Source organism: Staurois parvus, unplaced genomic scaffold (genome assembly GCF_062004578.1).
Source record: "Staurois parvus isolate SC_StPar_1 unplaced genomic scaffold, SC_StPar_1.0 ptg000193l, whole genome shotgun sequence".
NCBI lineage: Eukaryota > Metazoa > Chordata > Amphibia > Anura > Ranidae > Staurois > Staurois parvus.
Window position 1 is genome coordinate 826,836 of NW_028317989.1, and position 18,003 is coordinate 844,838.

Here is an 18,003-nt window from a genome sequence, read left to right on the forward strand (position 1 = left end):
ACATTAAGGCCCTATTCACACTTTCGCAGTCTGATGCAGTGCATTAATGCATTTTATGTTTTGACACACATGTAACATGTTTTGCTAAACAGACCAATTATTTGAATGGGCTGGCAGCACACCACAACAGATAGAATTACAGTGTACAATACAGTACAGTAATACAGTGCCTTTAAAAAAGTATTCATACCCCTTGGAATTTTCCACATTTTGTCATGTTACAACCAAAAACATAAATTTATTTTATTGGGATTGTATGTGAAAGACCAACACAAAGTGGCACATAATTGTGAAGTGGAAGGAAAATGATAAATGGTTTTCAATTGTTTTACAAATAAATGTCTGAAAAGTGTGGCGTGCATTTGTGTTTGGCCCCCCTGAGTCAATACTTTGTAGAACCACCTTTCACTGCAATTAAAGCTGCAAGTCTTTTTGGGTATGTCTCTACCAGCTTTGCACATCTAGAGAGTGACATGTTTGCCTATTCTTCTTTGCAAAATAGCTCAAGCTCTGTCAGATTGGATGGCGAGTCTGTGAGCAGCAATTTTCAAGTGTTCCCACAGATTCTCAATTGGATTTAGGTCTGGACTTTGACTGGGCCATTCTAACACATGAATATGCTTTGATCTAAATCATTCCATTGTAGCTGTGGCTGTATGTTTAGGGTCGTTGTTCTGCTGGAAGGTGAACCTCCACCCCAGTCAAGTCTTTTGCAGACTTTAACAGGTTTTATTCTAAGATTGCCCTGTATTTGGCTCCATCCATCTTCCCAACAATTCTGTCCAGCTTCAACGACCCTAAACATACAGCCAGAGCTACAATGGACTGGTTTGGATCAAAGCATATTCATCTGTAAGAATGGCCCAGTCAAAGTCCAGACCGAAATCCAATTGAGAATCTGTGGCAAGACTTTTCACAGACGCACTCCATCCAATCTGACAGAACTTGAGCTATTTTGCAAAGAAGAATGGGCAAAAATTTCCCTCTCTAGATGTGCAAAGCTGGTAGAGACATACCCAAAAAAGATTTGCAACTGTAATTGCAGCCAAAGGTGGTTCAACAAAGTATTGACTCAGGGGGGCTGAAAACAAATGCGCGCCACACTTTTCAGATATTTATTTGTAAAAAAAATTTGAAAACCATTTCTTATTTTTCCTTCCACTTTACAATTATGTGCCACTTTTGTGTTGATCTATAACATAAAATCCTAATAAAATACATTTACGTTTTTGGTTGTAACATGACAAAATGTGGAAAATTTCAAGGGATTTGCATGGGGCAGCACAGTGGCTAAATGGTTAGCACTTCCACCTGGCTGTACTAGGGTCGTTGGTTCAAATCCCAGCAGCAGCACCTCCTGCCTGGAGTTTGCATGTTGTCCCTGTGCCTGTGTGGGTTTCCTCCGGGTACTCCAGTTTCCTCCCACACTCCAAAGACATGCTGGTAGGTTAATTGGCTCCTGTCTAAATTGGCCCTAGTATATGTATGTATGTATGAATGTGAGTTAAGGACCTTAGATTGTACGCCCCTTGAGGGTTAGGGACTGATGTGAATGTACAATGTATATGTAAACACGTTGCGTAAATGGATGGCGCTATATAAGTACCTGAAATAAATAAAATACTTTTTCAAGGCACTGTATGCATCTGTACCATTTTTTCAGACACATCACAACGCACAGTAGTTGTGTTACCATGCATTGTGGTGCGTTGAAATGCAGGTACTGTACATTGAAGGTACATTGATTTAGTGCATTGGGATATGATTCTAAATCCGTGGCACTGCAATGCATTGCACCAAGATATGTACTCTGTTGTTGAAGTAACACACATTAAAAAAAAAAAGTATTGCCTCAATGCATATACCTGATGCAGGCCCAAGAGCTGTTTGAAGTGGTGTGGTGTATTGTTCATTAAGTTTATTGTACATGCAGTAAACTACTAAAATTAACGTTTGTTTGTTACAAACTATGCAAACATAATAATTAGGATTTAACACATATATGGAATCACACATAGTTTTAAAATTCAGTGTATTTTAAGGGTAATGTCTGTAAAAGTCTCAGGTATTTGTATGAAAGCATATGCATAACCAAAAACTTTTTTTTTTTTGTTTTGGTTAAAGTATGGAAAGGTTAAAATTTCTGGGGGTTTTTGCTGTTTGTATCCCATTTTCGTGATTTCCATTCACTTCCTGTCCTTAAAAAGCCACAGGAAGTAAGAGGAAATCTTTAGGAGGGCAAATCTGTTTAACAGGACACATAAAGTATAAATAAAAACTCAACATGGGTATATCCACTTTAACCACTTTCTGCGTGACCAATGTTAATGAATGTTAAAGTATATGTCATGGCCAAAAAAGGATGCAATACATTGTTGCAATATATGTACATTTCCCTTATTGTATATCCCTTTCACTTGCAAGCACAAAAAATACCTGTTAATCTGCCGAAAATGCACACAGTTCAAAAGTCCTGTTCTGGGTTTACAACACACAGCATTTCGGTGGACTGTTTTCAACACTTCTCAGTTGTCTTTCACTTAAACTGGTTTTGAAGGCAGAAGGTGTTTTACCTTCATGCATTGCATAGAGCAGTAAGTATAACATGTTTGTTATTTATTTATTTAGGGTTTTTTTTAAACCAAACCTTTAATACCACTTTAACTACTTAAATCTCCCACTTTCCTTTTCTGTACATAATTGATCTGGTCAAAAATAAAAATTGGATAGGCTAATTACAATACTTGAGATAACACAGTAAGTGTGCACATACAGCCATTAATTACTGGCATGATGTTGGGTTTTTTTTGTTTTGTTTTTTTGCACTTATCAAACAGATGTTACAAGACCTTTTTAAATGGTATAAGACCAAAAGGGAGCAAATAACAGATGCTCATTGTTAGGGCTTACACAGTCATAGGTACAAACTAATGTTCATTATATGTAGCAATAAAGGGAAATTGACACCATACATTATCTGCAAAGCTAAACACTTGTGTATAAAAAAAATAGAAGTGTCATCCTACAACAAAAAATGTATTCAAGTTACCTTTTGGTAATATACAGCGGGTAAAATAAGTATTAAACACGTCATCATTTTTCTTGGTAATTATATTTCTAAAGTTGCTATTGACATGAAATTTTCACCACATGTCGGTAACAACCCATGCAATCCATATATACAACGAAATACTAATAATACTTGGTACAAAATCCTTTGTTGGTAATGAGAGCTTCAAGACTCATCCTGTATGGAGAAATTAGTCGCATGCATTGCTCAGGTGTGATTTTGGTCCATTCTTCCACACAAACAGTCTTCAAATCTTGAATATTCAGTGGGCCTCTTCTATGAACTTTGATCTTCAATTCTTTCCATAAATTTTCTATTGGATTCAAGTCAGGTGATTGGCTGGGCCATACTAGCAGCTTTATTTTCTTTCTTTGAAACCAACTGGAAGTTTACTTGGCTTTGTGTTTGGGATCATTGTCTTGCTGAAATGTCCACCCTCATTTCATCTTCATCATCCTGGTAGATGGCAGCAGATTTTTGTCAAGAATGTATTGGTACATTTTCCATTCATCCTTCCTTCAATGATATGAAGTTTGCCAGTACTGTATGCTGAAAAACAGCCCCACGCCATGATGTTCCCACCTCCAAACTTCACTGTTGGTAAGGTGTTTTTGGGGTGATGTGCAGTGCCATTTGACCTCCAGACATGGTGTGTATTACTGCATCCAAAGAGTTCAATTTTGGTCTCATCTGAACAGACTATATTCTCCCAGTATTTCACAGGCGTGTCTAAATGTTGTGCAGCAAACTTTAAACTAGCTTCAGCATGCTTTTCTTCAGCAATGGAGTCTTGCATGGTGAGCCTGCATACAGTCCATGGCAATTGAGTGCATTACCTATTGTTTTTTTTTAAACAATTGTACCTGCTAATTCCAGGTCTTTCTGAAGCTCTCCACAAGTGGTCTTTGGCTCTTGGACAACTCTTGGCAAATAGGTTAAAAAAACATATGCGGAATGGATACATATGGATCAGGTGGCTTTTGTCCCAGGGAGAGAGGGGAGAGACAATGGATTGAGATCTTTTTTTCTCATACAAAAAAGTAGGAAAGAAAAAAACCCTGTGGCAGTACTTGCGATTGACGCCGAAAAAGCTTTTAATAGAGTAGACTGGGGATATATGATGGATACACTGGAAGTATTGGGGATAGGTCCTAGAATGAGAGAATGAATAAGAAAATTATATAGTCAACCTTCTGCAGCAATCATGGTCAACGGGGAATTATCAGAGTATTTTGGGATGCAAAACGGAACAAGACAGGGTTGCCCACTGTCGCCACTTTTATATGTGTTGTCAATGGAATCTTTATTAGCTACAATAAGGAATAATATAGATATAAAGGGAATTTGGATTGGAGATACAGAGCATAAGGTGGCAGCTTATGCAGATAATATGCTGTATGTGGGAAACCCAAGGATAACATTGCCAAATTTAATAAGAGCATTGAAAGAGTATGGGGAAAAATCAAATTTAAAAATCAATCCAACAAAAACAGAGATTTTGAATATAAATTTTCTAAATAGTGAGAAAAATAGATTACAGGAGGAATTTCCTTTCGTTTGGCGAGAAAAAGAACTAAAATATTTAGGAATAAAACTAACTGTATCTTCCAAGAACTTGTATAAATTGAATTACATGCCATTGTTAAATGAGATTAAGGATGAATTTAGGAAATTAGGAGGGGGTACCCAGTTGTAGATAGGCCATATAAAAATGGTGATCGTTCCAAAAATTCGATATGAATTCCAAATGATACCAATTAAACTACCAGAAGTATATTTTAGAACAATTAAAAAAATGTTAACAAGATTTATCTGGAGGAATAAAAAACCGAGAATAAGTTATGAGATTTTAAGTAGAAATAGAAAGGTGCACTGGGAGTACCAGACTTGAAAAGATATTATAGTTCGGTAATAATGGCGAGAATTTTTGATTGGACACATAATGCAAAAGGGAAAAGCTGGGTTAAAATAGAAAATACACTAAGTAGTACCAGCTTAAGTAGAATCATATGGTTACCTCCACAATACAGAGGATTAGCAGATAGCACAAGTTTGTTCACATTAAATGTTTTAAGAGTGTGGAACCTTTTACACAAACAGATGGGATGGGTATTTAATTCTTTATTGATGCCTTTAGGGTCAACAGAGTTTTACCCCCCATGTAAAGAAGGAATCATAGGGAGGTGGATAAAGAAGGAAGATGCACAATTAAGGGATATAATGGTGGGGAAGGAAATAGGATCACTTAAGGAACTGGAAAAAAAGGGAGAAGTTTTCACGAAAATGGATGAGTGGCATTATTTTCAATTGAAACACTTTATAGGAAAGCTTCCAAAGCCTTTAAGAACAAGAGAGAAATGGAACCTGTTTGAGCATTTGTTAGATACAAAGTGAGATGGGAAACACCGAACCTCTAAAATATATAGGATTCTCACTGAAATAAACACTGATATAAGGCCTCCATTTATAGAAAAATGGGAAAGGGATATAGGAATAATATTGAATACGGAAAAACTGAGGAAAATATATAGAATAATACATGGAAATGTAAATATGCAGGAGGTAGAAATGAATTATAAGTGTTTGGCAAGATGGTATATCACACCATGTGTGTCACATAGATTAAATGGAGATAATTCACCTTTATGTTGGCGTGGATGTGGAGGTAGAGGCACAACGTATCATATGGTGGGAGTGTCCTAAAATCCAAGAGTATTGGGAGAAAATAGTAAGTTTGATTCAAAAAATCTCAGAGGTTGAGGTATTAAAAGACCCAGAGACTTGCCTTTTTCATGGTACCAAGCTTTCAGTCAAAAAATATAAAAAGTCTTGGGTATTGTATTATTTGAACGCAGCAAAAGGATTGATACCCAAGTTCTGGAGGAGACAGGAGGTGCCGAAAATAAAAGATTGGGTGGACAGGGTAGATCAAATATGTAGATTGGAGGAAATTTACCATAGGAATAAAGATAAGATGGAGAGTCACCATATAAGATGGAACAAATGGGATGAATTTAAAAAATCAAAGCTAAATCTAGAGTCTATGGGGGATTAACATAGAACAATATGGGTGTATTGGCTTCTTCCTTTCCTTTGTTGTGATTGAGATCTCCAGAAAGGAATAGGAAATTGCAGAGGGGAGGGGGAGCAGGGTTGGAGGAGGGGGATGGGTGGTGCATAGGTAGGAGGGGAGGGTTAGGGGGGGGGAATAAGATGAAAAGAGGAATGCTTTTTGATACTTCATGTTCATGTTTTATAAGGGATATGTTTGTATAATCTGTCAATTTGAAAAATCAATAAATATTTAAATTAAAAAAAAAACTCTTGTGATAATTCTTTTCACTCCTCGGTCAGAAATCTTGTGAAGAGCACCTGGTCGTGGCCGGTTTATGGTGAAATTATGTTCTTTCCACTTCCGGATTATGGCCCCAACAGTACTCACTGGAACATTCAGAAGTTTAGAAATCCTTCTGTAACCAATGCCATGCAATTGCAATAAAATGTTTTGCAATAATAAGGTTGCAAAGGTCTGGAGAGATCTCTTTGCTTTTACCCATCATGAGATGAGATAATGAGACACCTTTTTATAGGCCATCAGTTGAGAATAACCCAGTTGATATTAATTTGCACTGACAAAGAGCAGGATTGCTTTTTAATTCCTGATAGATTTCAGCTGGTGTCTTGACTTTCCATGCCTTTTTGCACCTCCCTTTCTTCATGTGATCAATACTTTTTCCCTGTGTCATTCCATTTTATTACACATAACATAATTTCCCGTTGCATTGGTTGTTGCTGACATGTGGTGAAAATTTCATGTCAATAGCACCTTTAGAAATATATTTACTAAGAAAAATGGTGACGTGTTTAATACTTATTTTACCAGCTGTATTTTACCACATTATTACCTACAATTTCCAGATGTCAAAATGTGTTATATAGCAGGAGCAGCTGTCGAAACTCACCTACTCCTGTGTAAAATAGCATGTGGAGATAGTCTTTTCAATGTATTGTTACATTGTATTTACCATTTGCTCCATACTGTATGTAGATCAAACCTGTGACCTTTGTTTTTCAAATCACATCAGTTAAAAAAAAAAAACCTTACGAGTAAAAAAAAAAAAGTTTTTTTTTTTTCAATAAACCTTATTCCTATTCATTATTAGCCCTTAGTTAGGCCTAATTACGCCCTCTTCTCCTTCTCTCTTTACCCATTATTTATTTGCTGTGTTTGATTTTTTTTTATTGTATATTTTTTGTTAGCATAAATGTTTAAAGCTGAACTATACTATCTTCTAGCAGTTTGCTTCTGGGTATCGAGGATCAGCCGCTTTCATTGTCTGCACCGATGTGCCGTCACTCCTGCACATTCGGCATTGCATGTCTCTTCTGCATTAAAAATCCTGCTTCTTCACCCATTTTTGTTTTCACCATAAAGCTACACTTTAAATATTAAAACAGACAACTTTGGCTTGTGCTGTGGCAGAAACATTATTTTAGTGTAACTTTAAAAGGGTCGCATTAAAATAATATAACGTTAAACTTTTTTTTTACAGTAAAACATTTTATTTTAAAAATGAACACTGCTTAAAATAGAAAAAAAAAGTTTAAAGCTCTTTATGCTATAAATTGCTTTCAAAATAACAGAAAGTTGAATGACAGATTCCAGATTGCAATTTTCCTTTCCTGACAAGCTCCATGTCAGCAAATCTGGGTATGGGCCCCACCCCCCATGCTTCCAGGACTAACTCATAAATTTGAGCCCACTTGCAGCCTCAGCTTTCTGTAACTAGTCCTAGCAAGCTGGGTGGGAATTGTGCTGACATGGAGCTCGTCAGGAAAGGAAAATTACGGTAAGTATCTGTCATTCAATTTTCCGTTTTCCTGACAGCTCCATGTCAGCACAGTTGGGAACTAACTAGCCACACAGTGGAGGGATAAGCCTACATACTCCTCAATGTCTTTAAGACTGCTTCTATACAGTAATGAGTCATGAACGTATATTGTCCCCCACATAGCTGCCTTGCAGATAGTGTCTGGGAACACCCAGCCTGCTGCCGCTCACAAGGTCGAGACCCTTCAGGTGAACGGTGAAATGATCCCCTTGGCACAACCAACTCTTTCTTACTTGTAGAAGATGAGCTTCACCAACCAGGAGGCAATAATCTTGTTGGAAGACATGAAATCATTCCACGCTCTACCTAGAATGACAAACAAGTGCTCCGACTTTCTGATGCCAGATGTCGCTTTGATGTTAAATTTTAAAGCTTGACCCACATCTGATGGGCTAACTTCTTGGGTACTCCTCAAGAGGGATGTAGGGAGGACAACTTTTCGTGTGATATGGACTCTGAAGGCCAATTAGGCACAATCTTGAGCATCAGCATGTGTACCACCCTATTCGGGATAAATGTAAAAAAGGGTTCTTTAAAGCCCAGGGCCGCTAATATGGACACTCTTCTGGTTTATGTAATTGCCACCAGGAAAGCACTTTTCAGCTAGAGGTACCACAAGGGGCCACTTTGATTGAAGACATCTGATGCAAACAAGTCCAACACCAATGGGAGATCTCTCTTTAGAAACAATCCCTTAGGTAGGCTTCAACCAAGCTGCAGCTTGAAGGACAGTATAATTGAGTGTTGGATGCCCACTGTATTCCGGTGAAGGCAGAGATAGCTGAAATGTGGTCCCACAGCGCATTTGCGTATAAACCTAAATCAAGCCCTGCCTACAGAAACTTCAGAATGTGACAGACTTGTGAAGAGCCCAGTGTAAAACCTTATTCAGCAGCAACCCTGTGAATCTGTCATATTCTACTATAGGCAAGTGCTGTTCTTCTTTGCTTTCATAAGAGTATTCACAACCTTTACAGAGCACCCGAGATCTATTAGCCTCTGCCTCTCAAGACCTAAGTCATGAGCTTAAGCCTGTCAGGTGTTGGAGGAATGTGACTTTGGAGAATCCAATCTTACTGGCAGAAGGAGTGGATCCTTGACATTCATTAGGAGGGGCAGAGGGTACCAAGGTCCCTTCAACCAATCTGGGATCACCACTAGAGCTATCACCATCCCCTGCCTCAGCAGGAAGCTGAGAATCAGAGGGAGAGGCAGAAAGGCATAAGCTGTCCTGGAGATCCACTCTGCGATCAGCACCTCCACCCTGACTGCTTGTGGATGCTGGACATTGGAATAGAAAGCAACTTGGTGTTGACTGAGGCTGTGAACAGGTCTACCTCTGGAAGAGCCCATTAGTTCTCGAAAGACTTGCGGCAGTCTGGGCCATTCATCGTCATCCAGGTTTGTCATGGACAAATTATTTGCCTAAAGATTCTTCTGACCGGGCACATAGGCAGCAGATAGCTGCAGGATATTGACTTGGGCCAACTCCAGAATCAGAGAAACCTTCTTCAGGAGACAGGCACTAAGTGCCCCCATTGTTTCCAGATGTAAGCCACAGACGTTGTGCTGTCTAACTTCACCAGGACAGGTCCACCCTGGATGAGGTCACTGAAGGCTAGGAGAGCCTGAAATTCAGTTCTTAACTCCTACTTTGCTGGTGTCTTACTGCACCACCAGCCACTAGGTTGTCAGATGGGAATGACATCGCAGAAGATTCTGCTTCTCCAACTACAAGTTTTGACTTGCTTTAGGGCGTAACCCATATCTTCTGACCTAGACCCTCTGACTGCTGCCAGTCCAGAAACCCAACTTAATAGGGGGTGAGAGTTCAACGGAGCCTATCTGACCTTCTGGATCTGAGACATGAAGGATGAAAGATCTCCCAAATATGTCCTGAAATGCTTGCCTTAAGTGACTATGTGTCCATCACCAAAGCTGTACCTATGTCCAAAGAGGAACCACCAAGTGCCCATAAGACATGTATGGATGGCTCAATTCCCAAAATACCAGAAAGCATCCTGACATTAAGCTCTTTGCTGACTTCTTGAATTATGTGCTGGCTTTTTCTTTGACTCCCAGCCAGAAATGCAGAAGCTACCCTCTCTGGAGTGAGCATTGAAACGGACTCTTGAACGTCAGTCTCCTTTAACTCAACAGATGTTCATCTTGAGGCAGGAAGCCAAACTCACCACTATTAATTCAGACTTCACCTTCTTCACCTTCCAAGTTCAAGAATAATGCAGTTATTGAGTACGTCCTCGAAGGCCACAGCATCTTCTAATGGTAAAGTCATGTATCTGGCCAATCCCATAAGGGACACACCAACCAAAGGGGTGATTCAAAACCCTTGACATCCTGCTGTGACAACATGGTCCAATCTTGTCGAACAGGCACTTGATTCAGTCACGATACGGGAATTGTCAAGCTGTCCTCTGGAGGCACTTTAAATACTTCCACAGCTTTGCTTCTATTTAACGGAATTTCATCAACCTTATAAAAGGAGGAATCATCAACCTGGACAAAGGTCATATTCATCTTCTTATTCAGAAGGAACTGATGAGGATTGATTGGCTTGAGAAGGCTCTGAGACCAGTTATAATGGCCCTAAAAGGAAGACATTGCCCTTTAGACCAGCCAGTTAGAGGAGCACACTTAGGTCCTGCAAATGGGAAGAAAAAAGAGGAATTCTGAGGCTGCTGGAGGGCTCAAATTTATGAGTTAGGTCATGACAGAGCTGTCAGGAAAAAATAATTTTTCAAGACACTATTGACCAAAGAAAGCCTTGTTTGTCCGAAGAAAGAGTGCATTTTCGACTGTTATTTTAAGTAAGGACAAAGTTATCACAGAATAAACAGGCCTATAAAGGAAATGTAAAAATGGCTCTGGTCCATAATGGTGTATAAAGGTACAAGAGCTGATGTTAAGAGTTAGTTTAGTGCTTTCAGAGAAAAATGCCTTGTACTTGGCTTGCATTTGAGATGCATTTACTAAATGCTTACATTGAGTTCTTTCTGATACATATTATTATTATTATACAGGATTTATATAGCGCCAGCAGTTTGCTCAGCGCTTTACAATATAATGGGAGACAATACAGCAAGAATACAGTTCAATATAAGAGGGTTAGGAGGGTCCTGCTCCTTGGAGCTTACAATCTAAGAGGGAGGGGCTAGTGGTACAAAAGGTAGTAACTGTGGGGGATGAACTGGTAGGAGGAGTAGAAGATTCCATTATTAGCTGAGGGCAGGATAGGCTTCCCTGAAGAGATAGGTTTTCAGAGATTGCCTAAAAGTGAGCAGAGTAGACAATAGTCTGATAAATTGGGGTAGAGAGTTTCAGAAGATGGCGGAAGCTCTGGAGAAGTCCTGGAGACTAGCATGGGAGGAGGAGACAAGGGAGCTAGAGAGCAGGAGGTCGTGCGAGGAGCAGAGAGTACGGTTTGGGTGATACTTGGAGACAAGATTGGTGATGTAATTTGGGGCAGAGTTATAAATGGATTTATATGTTATTGTTAATGTTTTGAATTTTATCCGTTGGGCAATGGGAAGCCAGTGGAGGGATTGGCAGAGAGGGGTGGCAGATATGGAACGGTTAGTAAGGTGGATGAGTCTGGCAGCAGCATTCATGATAGAAAATAGGGGATAGTCTGCGATAAGGTAGGCCAATGAGGAGGGAGTTACAATAGTCAAGGCGAGAGATAACAAGGGAGTGAATAAGTTGCTTAGTAGTTTCCGAGGAATAAAATTGATCCATAGCAAAAGCAAGAGTAGGCACAAATGAATGCTGTTCCATTCTCTCAAATTCAAAGACTACAGTCCAAATTATTCAGGAATGCTTTATAAAATGCATGTGTATACTTTAAGGCAGGACCATTATCCATTGGAGTAACACTGTGAGAAAAGAACACCTCCACTATATCTTCTACATAATTAACTGTCATACAGAAGATGTGATAAATAAAAATACCTATGCCCATTTAACCTAAAGGGGGATTTTGTTTCATACCACTATGCTTTCGAACAATACAGAGGATAAAAGTTGCTGGAACTTTCCCTTGAGCACTGCTCCAATCAACAGGGCTGCTAAGGAAGCCATAGCATAGTTGATTAGAGCAGTGTGCAGGGGGTGTCAATTTGGGCTGCTGGAGTGCTGAGCTGCTGCATTATAGAATATTTGTTACTATATATGCAAACTGTATGCATTACAAGAATAATTCAAGAGGGTTAAATTGGGATTTAAAGAAGTACTCCAACGAAGCATTTACAATGTACACATAACGTACTGACAATATAATTTCATAAAACAACCCTTACCATTTTAAAAAACTGCTAATAGAGTACCCATGCTTTTTAATTGTAATAATTGGAAAAATTAGAAACTAGTTGACAACAGCTCTCAGTAATAATGCACAGACAAGAAATTATTGGTATTTGGTTGAGAAAATCAGCGCTTTTACATTTTAGCAGCCATTAAAGCCTTAGAGAAACAAAATACGTTATATTTTAAAGTAAAACTAAACCCACCGATTTAGCTGTTTCAAACAACAGTTACATTAAAGGCGTGCTGGGAACGCTAACGGTTACATTTGCTTGTGCTTCCAACCAAACTGTTAAACCATCAGATGGCTGGTATCAAAACGTATTAAATGTGCCACACCATGGCAGCTGCAGATCTAATATGGCAGCCTCCTTGGCTGAAAAGGATAAGAGGGTTTAGTTCTGCTTTAACCTCTTCACACTGGCCGCACACAAATGTGCGGCCTCCCGGCGTCTGGGCTTAGACACTGAGCGGCCTCACAATTGTGTGCAATAAAAAAAAACATATGTGCTGAGAGTGCGCGCCCTGCACGCTCCCAGCACACATGTCCGGTACTCATGGAAAGGTCCCGATCTCCTCTATCAATCGTGACCTTTCCTGATCATGTGACTGCCATGACGGCGAATCACGGCGGTCACATGACCCTAAAACTTCGCCTCCTGGCTTCTGAAACCTTTAAAGGGCCGCCAAGGGGTTAAGATTGAAACAACTTGGCTGTTTAACTGCACCTGATAAAACAGGTCACCTGCACTTAATTTGTCAGCCTAGTTGATATTTCTTGATCGTGCAGTACAGGACACAGGCAGGCATTACAGGCATGTTCTTGGCCAACTGGGTTATATGTTGCTACCTTCAGGTAATTGGACACTGGCTACCTATGCAGTTTCCAGATCGCTACCCTAGGAACACCATCTGTACTACGCCCACACCCCCCCCAAAATGATGGAAGACACAGGACCGGCCTGTATATTCACTTTAGGCACTGGATCCTGTATTAGGAGCTCCTCCTGGACATGTTGTACAGTATGTGGAGTTAGCTACTGGGTGCTATACAGGTCCAGGGTAGTGATGATTTGCGCAGGTGAGACACATTCCCTAAAGACCCCTTCAAGTGTATATTCTTCAGAAGCAAGTGAAGCGGAGGTGCCACGTTCACCCTTAAAGCTACAGGGTTCTTTTGCAGGTTAGTGAGTAAGGCATCTGTTCCCTTTTAAAAATCCACCCCTTTGTGTCCCATTGCCAATTCCATCCTGCCTATATACAGTGAGGAACAGAAGTATTTGAACACCCTGCGATTTTGCAAGTTCTCCCACTTAGAAATCATGCAGGGGTCTGAAATCCACATTGTAGGTGCATTCCCACTCTGAGAGACAGAATTAAAAAAAAAAATCAGGAAATCACATTGTATGATTTTTAAATAATTTATTTGTCTTGCACTGCTGAACATAAGTATTTGAACACCTAAGAAACAGCAAGAATTCTGGCTCTCAAAGACCTGTTACTGTGCCTTTAAAAAGTCCACCTCTACTCCACTCATTAATCTAACTTAGTAGCACCTGTCTGAGCTCTTTAAAGACAACTGTCTACCCCACACTCAGTCAGACTCCAACTTCTACCATGGGCAAGACCAAAGAGCTGTCAAAAGACACCAGAGACACAATTGTGGACTTCCACAAGGCTGGAAAGGGCTACGGGGCAATTGCCAAGCAGCTTGGTGAAAATAGATCAACTGTTGGAGCAATTGTTAGAAAATGGAAGAGGCTAAAGACGACTGTCAGTCTCCCTCGGACTGGGACTCCATGCAAGATCTCACCTCGTGGGGTATCACTGATGATAAGAAAGGTGAGGAATCAGCCTAGAACTACAAGGGAGGAGCTGGTCAATGACATGAAGAGAGCTGAGACCACAGTTTCAAAGGTCACTGTTGGTAGAACACTACGCTGTCATGGTTTCAAATCATGCATTGCACGGAAGGTTCCACTGCTCAAGTCATCATATGTCCAGGCCCGTCTGAAGTTTGCCAGTGACCATCTGGATGATCCAGAGGAGGCATGGGAGAAAGTCATGTGGTCAGATGAGACCAAAGTAGAACTTTTTGGTCTAAACTTCACTCGTCGTGTTTGGAGGAAAAAGAAGTATGAGTTGCATCCCAAGGACACCATCCTTACTGTGAAGCATGGGGGTGGTAACATCATGCTTTGGGGGTGCTTTTCTGCGAAGGGGACAGGACGACTGCACTGTATTAAGGAGAGGATGAATGGGGCCCATTTATTGTGAGATTTTGAGCAACAACCCCCTTCCCTCAGTCAGAGCATTGAAGATGGGTCGTGGCTGGGTCTTCCAACATGACAACAACCCGAAGCACACAGCCAGGATAACCAAGGAGTGGCTCCTTAAGAAGCATATCAAGGTTCTGGACTGGCCTAGCCAGTTTCCAGACCTAAATCCAATAGAACATCTTTGGAGGGAGCTGAAACTCCGTGTTGCTCGACGACAGCCCCGAAACCTGATAGATCTAGAGGAGATCTGTGTGGAGGAGTGGGCCAAAATCCCTGTTGCAGTGTGTGCAAGCCTGGTCAAGAACTACAGGAAACGTTTGACCTCTGTAATTGCAAACAAAGACTTCTGTATCAAAAATAACACTGATTTTCTCAGGTGTTTAAATACTTACGTTCAGCAGTGCAAAACAAATAAATTCTTTAAAAATGATACAATGTGTTTTCCTAAATCTTGTTTTTAAATTCTGTCTCTCAGAGTGGGAATGCACCTACAATGTGAATTTCAGACCCCTCCATGATTACTAAGTACTAAGTGGGAGAACTTGCAAACTCGCAGGGTGTTCAAATACTTCTGTTTCTCACTGTCTCACTGTATATATATTTTATGTTGGTGCTATATATATATATATATATATTGTGACAGGATGAACGGCGAGGTGATAGAGGGACGCTATGTGTCACCTCGCATATGCTCATACCTGACCGTTTAGGTGGAGTCCACTCCGGGTTTTCGGGGCCACAGTTAAGCAGGTGGTTCCGGACCAGAGTTTGGAGTCCACTGATCTCCACCAACAGGTGGTATAAAAAGGGCAGAGCTGGAGCAAGGAGTTGCTCGTGGCCTGGGACTCAGAGAGGTGTTCTGAGAGAGCTGTGTGTATGGACTATACCTACAAGAAAAGGTTTGCTTTTTGTTTTATTTTGGTGACAGGGAGAAGCCCTTCACCTCTGAGAGAGGAAAAGCCTTTTGTTTAGTTAGTGCCTGGATGGCAAGGATTTATTTTCATGTTTTGTTTATTTTTCTGCAAACCTTTTAAATAAAGCTGACAACCAGTCAGATTTTGACAAAAGCCTGCTGTGCGGTCTACCTTTGTCCCAGGGAAGGAGATCCCCCACCTGAGCTAACCCCACAATATATATATATATATATATATATATATATATATATATATATAGGCAGGAACTTGTAAAAGTGAAACTGTGACTGCCTTTTTTATACTGAGAAGGAAGGTAACTTTTGAGGCACTTTTCCTTCTGCGGATACTGCTATTGATTGCCTCAATAACTCCCTTACAGATCATGTTGAAGATGTCCTTGTCTTTAAGAATGCAGTGGATGAAAATGTAAACACGAACAGGAAAGCGAGCGCTAAAAATCCACAGCTACTGTAACACCGAAAATGTAACCAAATATACCAAATAAACCTTCCAAAGTCTTTAATAAATAATAGGTGCAGCGCTTAAAACCTGAATATCTCTGAAAATGATATATGTGATGAGATGCAAACATGAAGATATAAAACCAATATATGAAAACATGAAGGTATAAACCAATATATGAATATATCACTGTCTCAGATGATTGACAATAATAAATAAGGTGACTGTTAGTGTAAGTAAAGTGACCAATAACACTTGCACTGATATGTCCATGAACCGAGATCCCACCGCAGTGTACGGAGCGAGCAGGGCTCTTTATGAGCTTACCAACCCACAGAGCTTTACACGGCGGCAGAGGTACTGCAGATGACCCAGAGAGGGGGATTCCAGACCAGGCTGTAGACATCCTTAAAGGGACCTCCAGCTGACCACAGTTTATATCCATAAATGCGTATTAATATTACGCATCTGGTGAGTGTGTAATTCTACTACTTACCTGGCACATCAGCACTTTAATTTATTTGCACTTTATCACATATATTATTTTCAGAGATATTCAGGTTTTGAGCGCTGCACCTATTATTTATTAGTGGATGAAAAACCTTGAATCCCCGTGTAAGGCTTCTACAAAGGTGTTTGGTGCCTTTGCCCTTTGCTGGCTGACTTCTCTTTCACAAACATCTAGACGCTTTTATTCTTAAATTTTCAAGCTTTTCTTTCCACCATCACTCTCTCTGCTGGTGGAAAGAGCATGCTTTTGCCTAGCAAAAAACAAACTAACACTGCTACAAAAAATCGTTCTGTTCAGAGTTTAGAAACAGTTCCTTTCTTCCCTCCCAGATTTCTTCCTTTAAGTCTAAGCCCAGCACTTTCTTTCGCCGCAAGCCCTGTACTCCCAAGAAACGTCCTGAGTCAGTGCATTTCCAATGCAGCTTTGGAGTCATTTCTCCCAATGACTTGGAAGATTCTCAAGACAGATGCCACTCTGTTGGGATGGGAAGGAGTCCTTGGAATGTTGATGGTTCAAGGAACTTTGTTGGCTTAGGAATTCAAACTACCAGTACACATTTTGGAGCCCAGAGCCAACACCGGACATTTCAGCTTCAGAGATGTTTGACGCAGTTCAATCAGACAGTGCCATGGCTTTGGCCTACATCAAGGGGGCACAAAATGTGGAGCAGACAAAAAGAAAGTGAAAAGGATTTTAACCTGAGTTCCATGTTCCGGCCCTGACTGCAGTAGATATTCAAGGCGTAGAAAATTGGCCTCTTCACCCAGATTTTTTTCAGGATCTTTGTTGCAAGTGGCAGACGCCAGATGTGGACCTGTTAGCATCCTGGTTTAACAACAAACTGAACAGGTGCATAGCCAGGTAAATAGAGATATTCAAGCTTTCAGAGTGGCTTCATGGGATCATTTCCTCCACTAAAGCTCCTTATGCAACTGTTCTGCATCATCAAGATGAAGGGCATTTTTGTGATTTATGTCGCACCAAACTGGCCTAGGAGGGACATACTCCGGCTCCCCTTGGCCTTTTCTGGATTGCATGGAACTTCTGTCTCAAGGCCCAATCTACCATCCTGCTTCTCAGTTGCTGGCTTTGCCGGCCTGGTTGTTGAAGCCCAGGTCCTGAGGGAAAAAGGCTTATCAGATTTGGTTGTCCCGATACTTTTCCATATTAGGAAGTTGATGTCTTGCAAATTATACCATTGCACCCAAAAGCCTTACTTTGCATGGTGTGAGTAGAGAATATCTCACCCTAAACAATGCTCTGTGGGACAAAATCTGGCTTTTCCCTAGGCAGGTCTGGATCAGCATTGGCCTTGAGTACCCTCAAGGGACAAATTTCTGCCTTGACTATTCTCTTCCAGCATCCTTTAACCTCTCACTCCTTGATGAAGGTCTTTGAGCAGGAAACTGCTTATTTAGCTTCTCCTAGACTCTCTGGAGATGCCATGGGATCTCAGTCTGGTATCTGCATCTTTTCAAAAGCCTCCCTTCAAACCTATCCAGGATATTCTATTAGCTAAGCTAGCTCGCAAGGTGTTTTTTCTTGGTACAATCAC

At 40.5% G+C, this 18,003-nt stretch overlaps 1 protein-coding gene across 1 annotated transcript in view; it reads left to right on the plus strand.

Annotated features, from left to right (window-relative positions):
* RNF212B (ring finger protein 212B) overlaps nucleotides 1-18,003 on the plus strand; it is a gene marked incomplete at both ends in the record, with an annotated part of 81,037 nt that overhangs the window by 45,341 nt on the left and 17,693 nt on the right. The gene's annotated exons all lie outside the window — the stretch shown is intronic.